The sequence below is a fragment of the Somniosus microcephalus genome, chromosome 17 (genome assembly GCF_052327205.1).
Source record: "Somniosus microcephalus isolate GS21.2 chromosome 17, FLI_Smic_1.0, whole genome shotgun sequence".
NCBI lineage: Eukaryota > Metazoa > Chordata > Chondrichthyes > Squaliformes > Somniosidae > Somniosus > Somniosus microcephalus.
In genome coordinates, this window is record NC_141003.1 from 26,167,695 (window position 1) to 26,184,847 (window position 17,153).

Genomic DNA, 17,153 nt, shown 5'->3' on the forward strand with positions numbered 1-17,153 from the left:
AGTTTCTCCAACCATGGCCTGCCCATCAGGGATGGATAGTCACCCTTGACCACGTAAACTAGCAGCATCACGGTTTGTCCATTAAGCTCCACCTTGACCTCCGTCTTACCCAGCATTGGGACTGTTTCCCCAGTGTAGGTCGTTAAGATGAGCTTGGCCGGCGTCAGTGATAGGTGGTTCAGGTTTTTTTTGAATAGCTTCTCTGAAATCAAGGAGACAGCGGCCCCCGTATCCAGTTCCATTTTGACCGGTATTCCCTCTAGTAGTGGAGTGACTCCATAGCCTTATGAGCCTCCATTCACCATTAACACATGGAGATTCAGCTCCCCATCAGAGTCTGTGTCACTGTCTTCCTGTTCTTGTTTCACCATGTGCAGGTTTTTCTTTTTGGAACGTCAGTTGGATGTGTTTCTTTGTTTGTTTTTGTGTGTCTCTGTGTAGGATTGTTTGCTTTGCCCTTTACACACATGTTCAATGTGTCCTTTCTTTTCACATTTTCGACAGGTCAGGTCTTTACACCAGCAGTCAGATGGCTGATGACCTGACCTTCCACATCTGTAACACTCTCTGGCGCCCCTTGCATGCTTATCCGGTGTAGCTGCTACCCTGTGCACTCTTGTTGCAGCCCCCAACAGCTGTGCATCTTTAGCTGCTAACTCCATAGACACAGCGAGCTCCACTGCTGATTTAAGCGTCAGTTTGTCAGTCGTGAGCAAGCACTTCTGTGTTGCTTCACATCTTAATCCACACACAAACCTATCATGGACAGTGTCATTTAGAGTTTCACCAAACTCACAATGCTCAGTTAGCTTCTTTAGCACTGCAACATATTCGGCTATGGACTCACCCTCCCCTTGGTTTCGTTTGTGAAACCTGAACCTTTCGGCAATCAGCAGCGGCTTGGGTGCGAAATGTGTTTCCAAAACTTCCAGAATCTGATCATATGTCTTAGTGTCGGGCTTATCCGGGTGCATCAAACTCCATAACAAGCCAAATGTTTTTGCTCCGATCACACTGAGGAACATCGCCACTTTCACGTCATCTTTAATGCCATTTGCAGTCACGAAAAATCCGAAACGCTCTCCATTGCTCCGCCGTTTCATCAAATGGTCCAAACGCTCCGGTTAGCATAGCCATTTTGTTTTCTTTTTTTTTCTTTACTGTCATTTTCCTCCACTTTTTTTTATTTTTACCGTCCTTTTCCTCCACTTCGTTTCACTGTATCGTTACTCTCCCCCTTCTTGTTTGTGTAACACACGAACCGCCACCTTTACGAGGCGATTGCATCAGCGCTAAACTGCGGGCACGCCATTAAGAAAAGACAGGAACTTCTTAGTTTAAACATCGCCGATTCCAGTGCAAAGTGATGCGCAAGTCCGTCGTCCTCGTCGCCAGTTTTGTTGTGTCTCAAGGGGTTTTATACCCTTACCTATATAACAATTAAGAAGGACTCCGGGGTGGAGAGTTTAGTTAACGGCTATTTTATTTACAATGTGCTTCTTCACTCAATGCACTACATTTCCCATAGTGCATTGCAAATCACCACTACGGTACCCCATGTGGGACAATTCTAATACACATTCAAAATACACAACAATACCCCCTTAAGTGATCGAGCAAGCTATTCAGTTATACTATTAACTGCTTCAGAACAACTAGAGATGGGCAATAAAAATGCAGCATTGCCCACTTCCCATAGATAAAAATGATTTTGTTGTCATTTCTCGACAACACAACTGGGCAGCATTATAAAAAATACAAAGACAATCCTGTTTTCTACCTTTGAGAGTACAGTTCTTTTTTATTGGGAAGATGTGTAAAAGATAATAGTTCTTTAAACAATAGTTCTTAAAAAAAAAGGACTTGCAGTTTTAGTAATGTTAAGGGATAAGTATTGGCCAGGACACCGGGGAGAACTCCCCTCCTCTTTTTCGAAATAGTGGCATGGGATCTGTCACGTCCACCTGAGAGGGCAGATGGGGCCTTGGTTTAATGTCTCACCCAGAAGACGGTACAGGAAACTCTTTATTATCCGGCACCAACGGGACCGGCGTGGTGCCGGTTTATCAAAAAGTCCGGATTACAGAGAGGTATAGTAAAAGGTACAAGAGCCCCGTACACGGCCACAGATCCAGGCGTCCCTGTTGCAAAGCAACAGATGCAGGAACCCCGGCCACAGACCAAGTGTCCCTGTTGCATAGCAACAGGTGCAGGAACCCCGGTTACACGGCCACAGATCCAGGAACGGCCACTAATATGAAGTAAAACTTACCTGAAACTACTCCTGAATTTTGCCGGTTAACAGAGATTTCCGGTTATTTAGGTGCCGGTAAATCGAGAGTTTCCTGTACCTCCAAATTGCAGCACTGGAGTGTCAGCCTAGATTTTGTGCTCAAGTCGCTGGAGTGGACTTGAACCCACGACCTAGTGAGTCAGGCGAGAGCCCTCTTGGGTGGACATAATAGATCCCATGACACGATTCAAAGAAAAGTAGGGTGTTCTGGCCAATATTTATCCCTCAAACAACATCTTGAAAACAAATTACAGCAAACTTTTTTTTATCCGGCACCGACGGGACCGACGTGGTGCCGGTTCATCAAAAATTCCGGATAACCAAAAGCTATAGTAAAAGATACGGAGCGCAGACAGCTCCGTATAAAGCAACAAACCCTGTAAGTGCAGAACAATGGCCACAAGTTCCAAGCATCTCTGTAGCTTAGCAACAGCTGCAGCTACACCCTTGCACAGCAACAGATCAAGGAAGGCAAGTACAATATGAAGTAAAACTTACCTGAACCTACTCCTGAATTTTGCCGGTTAACCGAGATTTCCGGTTATTTTAGGTGTCGGTAAATCGAAAGTTTCCTGTATCTGGTCATTATCTCATTGCTGTTTGTGGGACCTTTATGTGAGCAAATTGGCTGCCACTTTTCCTACATTAAAACAGTGACTGCTCTTCAAAAGTACTCCATTAGCTGTAAAGTGCTTTGGGACATGCTGAGGCTGTAAAAGGCACTATATAAATGCAAATTCTTTCTTTCTATTGATTAAATATAATTTTTAGAATCTTCTTGTGGACTTTTTCTGCGACTTTTCAATGTTTGTCTTTTTTTAACAAAATTATGTTTTTTTCTCTGTTTTCCACAAGTCTTCTCTTTTGAGTGTTTTTTCTTGAAGTCTTTCCACTGCAATTATTTATTGTGCTGTGCACTCTTATTCCTACATTTCTTCTTATAAGCTTGGGCTGACAAGTGGCAAATAACATTTGCACCACACACATACCAGGCAATTGGCATCTCCAACAAGAGAGGGGAGAACCACCTCCCTATAACATTCAATCACATTACCATTGACAATTCCCTTACCATCAATTTCCTCAGGGTCACGGTTGACCAGAAATTGAATTGGACCAGCCACATAAATCAATGACGTCCACATCCCAAGAATGAATAATGAAAATAAATGTCAGTATTTTTCTCACTATGTGGAGAGTACTCACCTGGGTTTTAAAAAAATATTTCTACTGCTGTTCATTTCTTCCTTGTCTCCTCACTGCTTCTGGCTACTAGGCTCTTTCCTCGGTTAGACATTTTAAAGTGTGAATTCTGACCCATCCAGAGTTCTATTCTTGACTCGTTGAATTCCTTCACATGAAATTTTGGTGAATACAAGTTAATTTAGTGAATCAAGCAGTCTGAGGCTGCCCTGCCTGGTGTTAAAGTAACAATTTTAGTTTTCTCAATCGATCCCAATCCAGAACATTCTTCTCCAAGTTGTTAAATTAAAAATTGCATGCAATGCAGAGTTCTTACAAATTCTCATCTGCTCGACTCAAAATCTATATTTCTCATGCTGCTGCTCTTCCATCAACACTGATCTGTCTTTGCAGAACAGTTGTGTAGATTGATCTTAACGAAGAAGGTTTATCTCCTCAATGTATTCCACATTATTGTGCCGCAAATTATTTTTGCAGTGAAAACTGTAGTTGAAGGGCTCTTTCTTGTTTATAGTGCATTATAATGAAGTTAAGCAAAGAGATCCTTAGGGATCAGGTCTGCCAGCCACATGGATTCCTATTTATTTTATCTCTTTTTTAAAAATAATCTGTCAGAGGATGTTTTTTGCTCATTTTTAATGCTCTGCTTTACTGCAGACAAGAAAGAAAGAACATTTGAAGTGCAGTCACTGTTTTAATGTAGGGAATGTAACAAATCTCAGCAGGAAATATTATAAAGAAAAAAAGATGGTTTCAGATTAAAATGTAAACATCCCAACCAAATTAAAATTAATGTAACAGGCTCGAGGAGCTGATGCTGTTTTGGTGCGATCAACTAAAACTGTAACTTAACAAAAATACAACAAATGAAACGTAACAAATTAAGGTAAAATTTGGTTACTGGGGTTGATGAAGCACTCCAGTCACTGCGGCACCCACCGGTCGCGGAAGGCCTCGAGTGTGCCGGCAGACTCCCCGTGCTCCATCTCCAGGGCCACCCGGGCGCGAACGTGGCCACGGAAGAGAGGCAGGCAGTCGGGCCGAATGACCCCCTCGACCGCCCGCTGCCTGGACCTGTTGATGGCCACTTTGTCCAGGCCGAAGAGCAGCCCTACGAGGAGGCTCAAGGAGCTGATTGGGCTATTCCGGTTGCTATGTTCCTATAATCCATCCTTCATGAACATCTCTCCACCACAATCCACTTCTGTGACACTGCTTTAGCTCCTACCCTGTAGTCATTACACTGCCTCTAATTAATTCTCCTTCCATGCCCATATGATCACCTCTGGTATACTCCAGGGCTGCATTCTTGGTCCTTTCCACATCAACAATTATTGCTTTACAACAGTGTTATCACCAGAAACATGGGTTCAGGTTCCACATGTATGCTGATGCCACCCAGCTTTATCTCTCCACCTCTTCCATCCCCCCCGCCAAAGGCTGCAAGGCTATGCAGACAAAGTAATGATTTAAGCTTGGCCACTTTTCATTTGCCTGTCTGACATTAAAACATGGATGAGACACAACTTCTTCCAGCTAAACGTCAGCAAAACCAAAGCCATCCTCTTCAGTTCCTCTAAACAACTACGTGCCTCCAGGCACAAATTCACCAACTCCCTGCGTGGCGCCTTGGTCTCAGCCCAAAGATGCAGAATCTTGGTGCACTGCTTGATCCTTAGTTCAGCTTCCTCTGCCACATCCGATTCGTTACCAAAACCACCTCCTTCCATCTCTGAAACATCACCTGCCACTACCTCTACATTTCCCCTTTCCTGCTGAAATTCGAATCCAATCTTTTAGCCATCAAGATTCAATTTCCCCAATGTTCACCTTGGCAGCCCCTGAACCTCCACATGCCACAAACTGCAACTAGAATGCTGCAGCCCCTGTCCTCAACCATACAAAAGTCCTGCACTCTACCCCTCTGAACCTTGCTCAGCATCACTGACTCCCTCTATCCCAATGAAATAGCTTTAAGATGCTTATTCTTGACTTCAAATACCTCCAGGGTGTGGTCTCGCTCTACCTCAGCAATTTTCTAGTCATACGTTCTTGTGCACACCCTCAGGTACTCCCATACTGGACAACTCCTTGTTCTACATGCTCTCTGTTCCGCCAGCAGTGCTTCTCCAGCTACTATTTCCTACATTACAACAGTGACTACATTTCAAAAGTACTTAATTGGCTGTAAAGCGCTTGGGACATCCTGAGGTCATGAAAAGCTTTGTATAAATGCAAGCTCTTTCTTTACTGTGACCATGCCCTCTAGACCTCCTTCGCTTTGCCGCCACCCTCTGCCCTTTCAAAATCCTTCCCTTTGACCTTGCTTTTGCTCTTTTCCTATCTCCTTTCTCTCCTACTTGCTGCCCACTAGTTTTGACTCCCTATGAAATGCTTAAAGAGCTATCTCTGTGCCTAGGATGCTCTAGAGATGTGAGTTATTCTGATATGGCTGGCGTGTCAAGGACGTCCCCCACCAGTGGTAGATGGTGGGCTCCTGCAACTGAAAGGACTTGGGGTTTGACAGGCAGCAGGATTGACCTGGGTGACTGGTGGGGGGTGTCTCTGATGTACTATGGCTGCAGTGTGTACCATCTACAGCATGCAACTCGCCAACGCTTCTTCGGCAGCACCTCCCAAACCCACGATCTCCACCTCCCAGAAGGACAAGGGCTGCGGGTGCATCAGAAAACCATCACCTTCAAATTCCCCTCCAAGTCACACACCATCCCAATTTGGACAGATATCGTCATTCCTTTTGCTTTGTACTATCATACCTTTTGTCATTTAATCACTCCTGCCTGCCACCCTATCATAGACATAGAAGATAGGAGCAGGAGCAGGCCATTCGGCCCCTCGAGCCTGCTCCGCCATTCAATGAGATCATGGCTGATCATCCAAATTCAGTACCCTGTCCCTGCTTTCTCCCCATATCCCTTGATCCCTTTAGCCTTAAGATATATATCTAACTCCTTCTTGAATATATTTAATGAATTGGCCTCAACTGCCTTGTATGGTAGAGAATTCCACAGGTTCACCACTCTCTGGGTGAAGAAATTCCTCCTCATCTCTGTCCTAAATGGCTTACCCCTTATCCTTAGACTGTGACCCCTGGTTCTGGACTCTCCCGCCATTGGGAACATCCTTCCCTTTTGTTCTTCCCCCCCCACACCCCCCACACCCCACACACCCCACACCTTTCCCTGACCCTGCACTTGCTTAAAATCTGTTACATCTCTTAACTTTTTCCAGTTCTGACTAAAAGCTCATCGACCTGAAACGTTAACTCTGTTTCTCTCTCCACAGATGCTGCCTGACCCGCTGAGTGTTTCCAGCATTTTCTCTTTTTATTTCAGATTTCCAGCATCCGCAGTATTTTGCTTTTGTATCGCCATGCCTTCGTGGTCACTGGGTCAAAACCCTTGGATCAAAACTCTGGGACACTCCACCTAACAACAACAACTTGTATTTATATAGCACCCATAACGTAGTAAAACATCCCAAGATGCTGCACAGGAATATTATAAGACAAAAAAATTTGGCACCGAGCCACATAAGGAGAAATTAGAGCAGATGACCAAAAGCTTGGTCAAAGAGATAGGTTTTAAGGAGCGTCTTAAAGGAGGAAAGAGAGGTAGCGAGGCAGAGAGGTTTAGGCAGGGAATTCCAGAGCTTAGGGCCTTGGCAACAGAAGGCATGGCCACCAATGGTTGAGCAATTATAATCAAGGATGCTCAAGTGAGCAGAATTAGAGGAGCGCAGATATCTTGGGGGGTTGTGGGGCTGAAGGAAATTACAGAGATAGGGAGGGGCGTGGCCATGGAGGGATTTGAAAACAATGATGAGAATTTTGAAATCGAGGCGCTGCTTAACCAGGAGCCAATATAGGTCAGCGAGCACAGGGGTGATGGGTGAACGGGACTTAGTACGAGCTAGGACATGGGCAGCTGAGTTTTGGATGTCTCTCAAATTTATGTAGGGTAGAATGCGGGAGGTCAGCCAGGAGTGCGTTGGAATAGTCAAGTCTGGAGGTAACAAAGGCATGGATAAGGGTTTCGGTAGCAGATGAGCTGAGGCAAGGGTAGAGAATTATGATGTTATGGAGATGGAATTAGGTTGTCTTTGTTATGCTGCGGATATGTGGTCAGAAGCTCATTTCAGGGTCAAATATGTTAGGGAGAGGGATGGAGTCAGTGGCGAGGGAACGGAGTTTATGGTGGGGACCAAAAACAATGGCTTCGGTCTTCCCAATATTTAATTGGAGAAAATTTCTGCTCATCCAGAACTGTATGTCGGAGGAGCAGTCTGACAATTTAGAGACCGTGGAGAGGTGAGGTAGAGCTGGGTGTGGTCAGCCTAAGTGTGGAAACTAAGGCTGTGTTTTCCGATGAAAACGGCACCACCCTGGGAGTACCTTCACCACACCGACTGCAGCGGTTGAGGAAGAAGGCTGCTCACCACCACCTTCTCCAGGGGCAACTAGGGATGGACAATAAAATTACCAACGTTGCCTGGAATGTTGATGAGTAAAGTGCTAAGGTTGCCTGGAATGCTGATGAGTAAAAAAAGGAGCCGGTGACGGGTCTGGGATGCGGACGGTAGGTGGCGCGCGGGAGGCGCGTGCTCGCTGACTGGCGGTGGTGCGCGGGAGGCGCGTGCTCGCTGACTGGCGCGCGCGCTGCTCGCGGCGGTAACTGAAAGTGCAGCCCCTGAGCTCGAGAAGGTGAGAGCGGCACCGGCACCGCGAGCCGGCCGCACCGGGAGGGTTGAGGTGCGAGAAACCGGCCCGGGGTGGGTGAGTGAGGATTCGTAACCGGCTTCTAGCCGGTGGGAAGTGACCGGGAGCCGACAGACACGAACCGATTGCTGAGGTGAGAGAGAGAGAGAGCGAGAGCGGGACGGACTGGGAACCGGCTCCACATCCTGCTCCGATTCCGAGCCGTGAATGAGGAAGAGGAAAGAGGGGGGATGGTGGGTGTGTTGAAGTTGGGGGCGCCGCCCGCTCGCTGCGGGATTCCCCGGCCGGGACCCCGGGGGAAGGGGAGCCCGCTCCTCTCGCCGTGCCGGTGGTGGCGGCGGCGGCGGAGTGAGGAGGATTGGGACACCCCACCCCCCCCAATGTCCCGGGGGAAAAATTGGGGCATTTAAGACCAGGCGGGGATCAGGCTCCGGGTAAAACTTGAACCCACTTCGCCTCGGACTCTCGGGAGTGAAGGTGGAGCTGGCGCCGTGTTTTTGCGGTGCGTGTTGCCCTTTGGGCGAGGAGAGGAGAGGGAGGTGCCCGTGGCGACAGCAGGCACCTGGCCGGGGGTTGCTGCGGTTACCAGGGCCCCCCTGGACTCCGGCCAGTCAACTGGCGGTGCGCCTCTCCGGAGCTTGCGTTTGCACTGAGTCGGGTCGGATTAGCTTGATTAACTTTTTATGCGAATGGCATTTCTTTAACGAAGGGATTTTGTAGCACATTTTGTTCTTGTCGTTGGGTGATGGCACTCTACAAGCCTGGTTGTTGGTAATATTCTGCCACTGTTGCTGCCTACCAAGCATGGAAGAGTACATTTACAAGCTGCCAATGACACGCCTTAAACAGGAATAACTGAAGCAAACAGCTATAATTCAACGAGGTGTTCAAAATAGTTTGCAACTCCTGGTTTATTGAAATATAGTTTTGCAAAATAGGTGTGCGATGTTTCCGTTACTAGACCGTATTTACAAAGTATATAAACTGAGCAGGAATAGAGTCATTGGTTTTACACTTGTTTTGACTTTTGTTAAATTGGTATGGAGTTGCAGGAGAGATTTCAATGTGGTATTGTAAGCAGCTGATACAAAATACTTGGCTGACATTCAGAAAGTTAATAATTGAAAACTCTTAGAGGTCTAATGGCAATATTTTTTGTTTAAACGTTTGCAGTGTTTTCAGAGTAATCTCAAATTAAACCTCAGCGTTGGCTGGATTTGCTCAACTTAATTGCAGCTGGCTGGAGGTAGACGCTATCCAGCGAGGTCCTTTTCAGCTCCAAGACCTAATGTAGGTCTTGGTATGGCTGTTATTTTCTTTATATGAACACTTGACAAAAAGGGAGGACACCTTTTATATCATCTTTGTAAGAAAGCACTTGAAATTGAAAAAAATTGTTATTCTGGAAAAACATAGCTGGTAAGTGGGAATAATTGTATTTTGGTAAATTTAATGGAGAACTTGTGAAATCTGAAGTTTCCTGATACCTGACGACTTTTCTGACAGAACTAGCTCTCAGTGTGAGAGTGGAATTGGATGTGAAGGTGTACTTGGAGAAACAGTGCCTCATAACAAAACTATTATTTTGGAGGGGGTGAACTACGTTAGGAATCTTAACTGTGGTGTCGTCCTTTTTGATACTTGTATTTCCCTTCTTGTGCTCAAGGTTGGTTTTATGTTGGACATCATTAAAAGCACCTCTCTGACTGACATCACAATGTTACGGGTGGGATTTTTTTGTTGATTCTTGTCACAATAGGTCATGTCCATTCAGCATTTGTACCCATGATCTGGCAGAGAAGTGAGTAATATTTCAAAATGTTTTTGTTCAGGAGTATTTTACTGCACTTAAAGGACATGCTAAAGTGATATCTACAGCTATCCTGAATTGGACTGTTGGGTTGGAAGCTGTTAATTGTTTGGAATAAGCGCTATCCAGATTGGTAATGTGGGATTTAAGTTAAGACTAAGCAGGAATTGTGTGTTTTGGTGGGTGATAGTTTAAAAAAACAACAGCCTCTGTAAAAGGTTGAGAGATCTACTTTAACAGTTGGTCTGCTTCATAAAGGTTATCCTTTTGTAGTCTTTGCCCACTTGGTTATGATCTGCCTTTTGGGAGGTCAGTCTTTAATACAAATTTGGAAACTCCCATTACATTTCTTAACTACTGGGTATAAAGCTTTGGTAAGTGGAAGATAATGAAGGAGAACATCAGATACTTCATTGGTTTTTATTGTTGGAATGATGTGATTCTGCATGTATCTGCCACCAAAAAGACACGTCCATTTGACTCCTCCATATCCTCCTTTCTGACAGTTTGTACTTCTTGGGTTTAGTCCAAGTTTAGTTAATTTCTTGAGGGAGGTGGATAACGGCCACGGAGGTGACGATGAGATTTCACTGAATGTCGTCAAGTAAAAACCTAAGGGTGTCAGCTTACGTGCACCTTGGGTTGAACTCCACAGATGTAAGTTTTCATAGTCCCAACAAGACAGCGATGATGACATCCAGTAAAAGTATCTGACATCTTTGTAACTTTTAAACCCATTATTCATATATTTTTGCACTGGCTTCTGAAGGGATTAATTGAGAACAAATTAGATACTTTTCTTGCTGATGGTGACAGAATCCTTATTTCCAGTCTCACTTGAGGATAATTAAGTTTGTACTTGTGTCCTGTACTCCTGTTGTCAATTTTTAGCAACTTGGATTGTATCTATGCTGGGTCTTTTATTTAATTATGTTCACTTCTCTGAGTATCTTTGTTAGACTCCAAGAATTATTCTTGTTAAATTTATTGAAAAATCCAATAGAGTGTGTCCTTTTGAAGGTGTGGTGCTCAGGGTTGCATGCAATCCTAGTTGTGACCATGCCAATGAGAGATGCAGTGTTTAAATAAGCTATTGTGGTTTCTTAAATGCCCTTGAGAGACATTTCAGTACTTTGCCTGGATACGACCTGTGAATCATAGAATCGTACATCACAGAAAGAGACCATTCGGCCCATCGTGCCTGTGCCAGCTCTTCGAAAGAGCTATCCAATTAGTCATATTCCCCTGTTCTTTCCCCATAGCCCTGCAATTTTCTCCCCTTCATTTATCTAATTCCCTTGTGAAAGTTACGATTGACCTACTTCCAATACCCTTTCAGGCAATGCATTCCAGATCATCATAACTCATTTATTATAAATTGTATCCACATTTTTTATTCTTTCACCTTTGCCAATTTACATTCACCTATTACTGTATATGCATTTTTCATGTTTCCTGCATCAGTGTGTATTGCTTTATGCTTATCTGTGAAAATAGATCTACCTGATTACAGGGAACATTGTTGTCTACTGCACTTCGCTTGATATAAGAACATAAGAAATAGGAGCAGGAGCAGGCCATTCGGCCCCTCGAGCCTGCTCTGCCATTCAATAAGGTCATGGCTGATCTTCTACCTCATCTCCACTTTCCTGCACGATCCCCATATCCCTTGATTCCCTTAATATCCAAAAATCTTATCGATCTCTGTCTTGAATATACTCAAATGACTGAGCCTCCACAGCCCTCTGGGGTAGAGAATTCCAAAGATTCACCACCTTCTGAGTGAAGACATTTCTCCTCATCTCAGTCCTTAATGGCCGACCCTTATTCTGAGACTGTGACCCCTGGTTCTAGACTCCCCAGCCAGGGGAACCATCTTCCCTGCATCTACCCTGTCAAGCCCTGTAAGAATTTTTCAATGCGATCACCTCTCATTCTTCTAAACTCCAGAGAATATAGGCCTAGTCTACTCAATCTCTCCTCATAGGACAATCCCCCTATCCCAGGAACCAGTCTGGTGAACCTCTGTTGCACTCCCTCTATTGCAAGTATATCCTTCCTTAGGTAAAGAGACCAAAACTGTACACAATACTCCAGGTATGGTCCTTACCAGGGCCCTATATAATTGCAGTAAGACATCTGTACTCTTATACTCAAATCCTCTTGTAATAAAGGCCAACATACCATTTGTCACTTTTTTGCAATGTTGCTATAGTACCCATTTAATTGCTCTTGAGTGTAAATAGTAGAGGACTCAGAAAAGCCCAGCTTTATGGGAGTATGGTCAGTCTAAGACAGTCTTTTTCATTTTTTTACTATTACATACTTTATATGCTGTATAACTGGTTTTCCAATCTAGCTAGCTAATTTGCTGTTAATTTCCATACACTTTTAACTTTTGAGAGCCTTGCATAACAAGTGGAACTTCATCAAATATCTTGTGAAAATGCAATTTATATTTACTGGATGGATAACCGTCAGCCAACAATTTAGTTACCACATAAGAATTCTGGTAGATTTGTGTGGTATGGTGATCCATTGATCCAAAACTGAGAGCCAAGTTCCGCACTCATGAGGACGGCCTCAACCGGGATCTTGGGTTCATGTCACGCTACATGTAACCCCACCTGACGTAGGGTCATCCAGACTCGAGTCGTCGTTGGCTTGTTCTCTCTACACAGATGCGGCCGGACCTGCTGTGATTTCCAGCAAAAAAAAAATGTTTTTTTGTCTGCTTTTTGTTTTTCATACAGACCCCAGCATCTGCAATATTTGACCCCTTGTGACCCCACCTCATTGTTCTTTGATGTAATGTTTTCCTGACTGACCTGTTTGGACACCATTCACACCTTTGATTGCTGTGATTATCTCTCTGCCGAGGTGTGATAAATGGCAGTTAGAAAGGTTACCTGTAATCATCTGGCATTATTCTCTGACTATATAATCTGTTTTTATGCATCTCTCCACTTCACCTGATGAAGGAGCAGTGCTCCGAAAGCTTGTGATTTCAAATAAAACTGTTGGACTATAACCTGGTGTTGTGTGACTTCTTACATTTGTCCACCCCAGTCCAACACCGGCATCTCCACACCAAATCTATGCTGACTAGCCCTTGTGATGTTTTTTAATGTGGTGTCTTGTAAATGATTGTTTTTTCCTCCTTTCCAGGGTTAGTTAACAATTGTTAGTAATGTATACAGTAGTTGATCTATTGCTTCATGTTGCATTATTTGTTTTCTAGTTACTGGATACTGACTCTGTTTATGTGACAGAGCCGTACACATTCCTCACTTCTGAATCAGTGGTGGAGTACGGTTTGGCTGACTTGATGTGAGGGAGTGGGGGGATATTGATTTGGTGGGAAAGGAGCTGGAGAATGCTGACTTAGCTAGCCCCAAGGCCGAGCCAGGAACTGAACACACCCAAATCTGGAGGTTGTAAACGGGTGACCGTGGTTCCTGGGAGCAAAATGGGGGCAGTCCTTCAAAGCCATGTTGGTCAATCTCAAAATGATGGCGGGGTTGGGTAACCTTTCCCCAAACGACCTCCCACTGGCTCCACCACTGTTAATGATTCATCTCGTCTGGTTCAGATGCTTTCTGGCATTTAATGTTTTGACTTTCATCATAATACGTGCCTTCCTGACCCCCTATGTGTCTTTGATTCCTGCTAGAATTTGTCCATGCTTCATTCGACTGATGTAACTAGCTCTGCTATTTCTTACCTTCCCTGTTACATTGCTACTGGGCTATCTCTTAAAAACCGTGGGCCATAATTATCTGTAGCAGGGTATCTAATGCCATCTGCCATTATTTAGGCTTCCACTTGTAAGCAGTTTGGCAATAATTAACACTTATCACATTGTTAAAAGGGTACTTAGACTTCAAATGACTTGACTTAACTTCTGGCGAGTTTAGTTTGTATCTACTGCGCAAATACAACAACTTCACGCCTTTCAATGGTGAGATGTCATTTTCCGTGAAGCTAACTTCGCAATTCGGAATGCAACTTTTAGATATCCGCGTTTAGCTGCGCATATGCCCCTTGCCTGAAGTTGTTGTCCCATTTGTGCATAAATAACGGTGAGCGCCGTTAACCATGCTGTTAGTTTGACAGCAAAATCTGTGCCAATGTGTCCAAGCCTTTGTTTCTGTGGACCACAGAGGTATGTGTACCATGAAGCCTCAGAAGCATCTGGAAAGTGTAATATATATGCATATATTTCAAGTTGCTGGCAGTAACTGAGCTTGATGTTCTGATTTACAATTTATTCACCAACCATGATAAAATTGGCCCTTTGCCAACCTACACAAATTCAACAAGCAAATAGGACCGAGTTGCTTGGGCTTCGAGGACTGGATTATTGGGGCTGCAGTTTGGATTCCCCTATTTTAATGACTTGTCTGATCTTTAGCATTCTGTATTCGCTCATGCTATCCCTGATTAGGTACTTGTTGGAATTGGTAGCTTTATTGATTGTTTACTATTTAGAAACACACAATGCTGTCGCTGAAAATGAGGGGAAAAAAATGTACCAAAGTGCTTTGTGCAATTTTTGCTGAAGCGTTTCTTCAACATCACATTTTGGGTAAATATGTGTTTGAACAGAACTCGGGATGTCGGTGATGATGAATGGAACATTTTTTCCCCCCAGTTATCAGCTAGCGTCTGCATCAATCACTCTCGGGTCAGGATAGCATGAGCCAGATGCAGAGCAAAACTTGCTGTCTGGACTGTGCTCCAACAATGCACCGTGAGCCAAACCTCCAGAGCGCACTATTATAGCCAGCACAGAGACAGGAGATTTGAATCTCATCAGTTTGAGCTGGATTCAGATCCATCTTTTGCAGATCAAAGGACTGATGCTGGGAGACCGGTGGCTGAAAAACGATGGAAAAGCAACTTTTGTTGTGTGGGATCACCCTCCAATGTCTAGTGCAGCCTGTTTCATTTGCAATGAAGTGAATGTGACTTGGGCTGTACCATTACAGATAAACCCATAGTAAGCTGTTGAAGACTTACCAGGCTTTGTCATCCACCTTGTTTATGTGCTCAGCAGGGTTGAAATAACCTGTAGGGCACATTATGAAAAAAATGTTATAAACTGCCTTTAAATTCAATTTTTAATGTTAAATGTATTTCAAGCATCTTGTGATGTACTGTGCCATGTGTTTTTTGTAGGTAGGCAGTAATTTAATCTTGTTTGTGTAGCATTGCTGCATAGTTTTGTAAGATCACATTTTTTTCATGTTTGCCTTTTTTAGCAGTATGTTCACCATATTAGGCATAAGAATATAATTTTTTTTGGCTATTTAGTCATCTTGAGTTATTTCTGAGCTCACAATCCCTTGGGCCTCTTAGTATTCTGCAAAATGAAATCTGAGATTTGTGTATTTTTCAAGCCATGAGTGATTAAATCTTATTGCATTTGAACCGTACCATTGTAATAGATTGCTCGGTGACAATTGGCATATTGAGTCCGTGAATGCAGCAAGAGACATATTGTAGGTTTAGAAATGGCACAGTATTTGTATCTGTAGGGTGAAATTCCAGACTGTAACTATAGTTTATTCATGTTGGAGTTTTCTGCACTAACATAAAATGTTGTAATTCTGTCCCTGTTGAATTGTGGGGAAGCTGTACCTAATATGACAGGACCGGTCTTTTATACCAAATTTGGTGGATGGAAGAAGCTATCTCTGGTGCATGAATTCTTGCATTTGAAGATATTGCACAGACCGACCGACATTAGGAGTAAAAACAGTACTTCCAACATTTTAGAGACACGGAAGCCTGTTTTGCTAGTCATGGATAAATATATAATGAAGCAGATTGAGAGAGAAAATGTGAAACACATACAAAGGAAATGGCTGGCTGTGGACAGATGGTTTGGGTGTGATTATTAACACTTTCATAATAAGGTGTGTATATATAGCCAGGATAATCGGTTAATGGGATGTCTCTAGTGGGTGCCTGAGTTAAGACAGGTTATTTTAACGCTGTATAACTTAATCGCTAATTTGAAATAATGCGTGTGGATGAGCACGTGCTTAGTGCAGAATCTAAAGGAGGATATCTCAGTGAAAAGAGCAGTGTAGGACTTTGAAAGGCGGTAATGTTTCCTACATTACAACAGTGGCTACAATTCAAGAAGTGCTTCATTGGCTGTAAAGCGCTTTGGGACATCTGATGGTTGTGAAAGGTGCTATATAAATGCAAGTCTTTCAAGCAGCAAGAATTTTGAGTGAAAGGCAGAAGGGCTAGAAGAGGGTGTGGAGCTCAAAAGAAGATGGTGGAGGAATATGGGAAGAAACCAATGTGTGATTTGGCCATTCAGGGCTGTAACATCGTTGGGGTAATATATACAGAAGGGAGGCTGAAGGAAGGAATTGCTGCCCATGAACCACGTTTCAGTCTGAGCCAGGATATCGATGGATTCATTCATGATCAGGTTGTGGATAACCAGGGACTTGTTTGAGAGGGCACAGCCATTCTGGAGGGCACTATGGAGTGGGATATTGACTGCTGACCCACTGGTTGGGTCACAGGGTTGGTCTAACTGTATGCTTGATGTATTTTAATTCAGCTGATCTTTGTGCTACAGGTGGTAGTTGTGAAGGTCTGTTTCTGTACTTCTCTCCATTCCTTCTGTTATGTGGAAGCTGAGGTTTTGCTCCCAGTCTCCTCCAGGGTTTTTGTCATGTATTTTAATCTGGAGGCAAACATGCTACAGTGGTAATAGGCACTTTTTTTTCACCTTGTGTCCAGATTTTATTCCCTCTTTTATACAGGTTGTATCTCCCTGTTGTGGTGATCCCTTTGTGAGAAGATGATTCTAGTGGTATGACAATAAAATAGAATTGTGAGCTATAATATAAAACAAATAGAATAAAGGGAACAATGTGAAACAATTGAATGAGTCTTGAATTTTTGGAAAGGGGACAAGATGAATCTTGATCTTGCCACCTTTGTTATTATTAATATAAAAGCAATTTACAGGCTTGGTTTAACCTACGAGCTTCATGGGCAAGCCCAGTTGGTCATGTCTTGGTGCCTTTAATTAGAAAATTCCTGATTGTACAATGTTCTCTGTGGACCAGTCACAATGG

General features: G+C 43.7%; 1 protein-coding gene across 14 annotated transcripts in view; it reads left to right on the forward strand.

Moving 5' to 3' along the window:
* The first annotated feature begins 8,146 nt into the window (after positions 1 to 8,146).
* The window catches only part of eps8a (EGFR pathway substrate 8a, signaling adaptor), a 202,934-nt gene continuing 193,927 nt past the window's right edge, over positions 8,147 to 17,153 (forward strand). For 2 of the 14 annotated variants that reach the window (XM_086010088.1, XM_086010092.1), the window contains exon 1: positions 8,152 to 8,367. The gene's annotated coding sequence lies outside the window, so the exon portion shown is untranslated. Of the gene's footprint in view, positions 8,368 to 17,153 lie in introns of all 14 variants that reach the window. The other 12 variants (XM_086010099.1, XM_086010096.1, XM_086010097.1 and 9 more) reach the window with 9 other exon arrangements.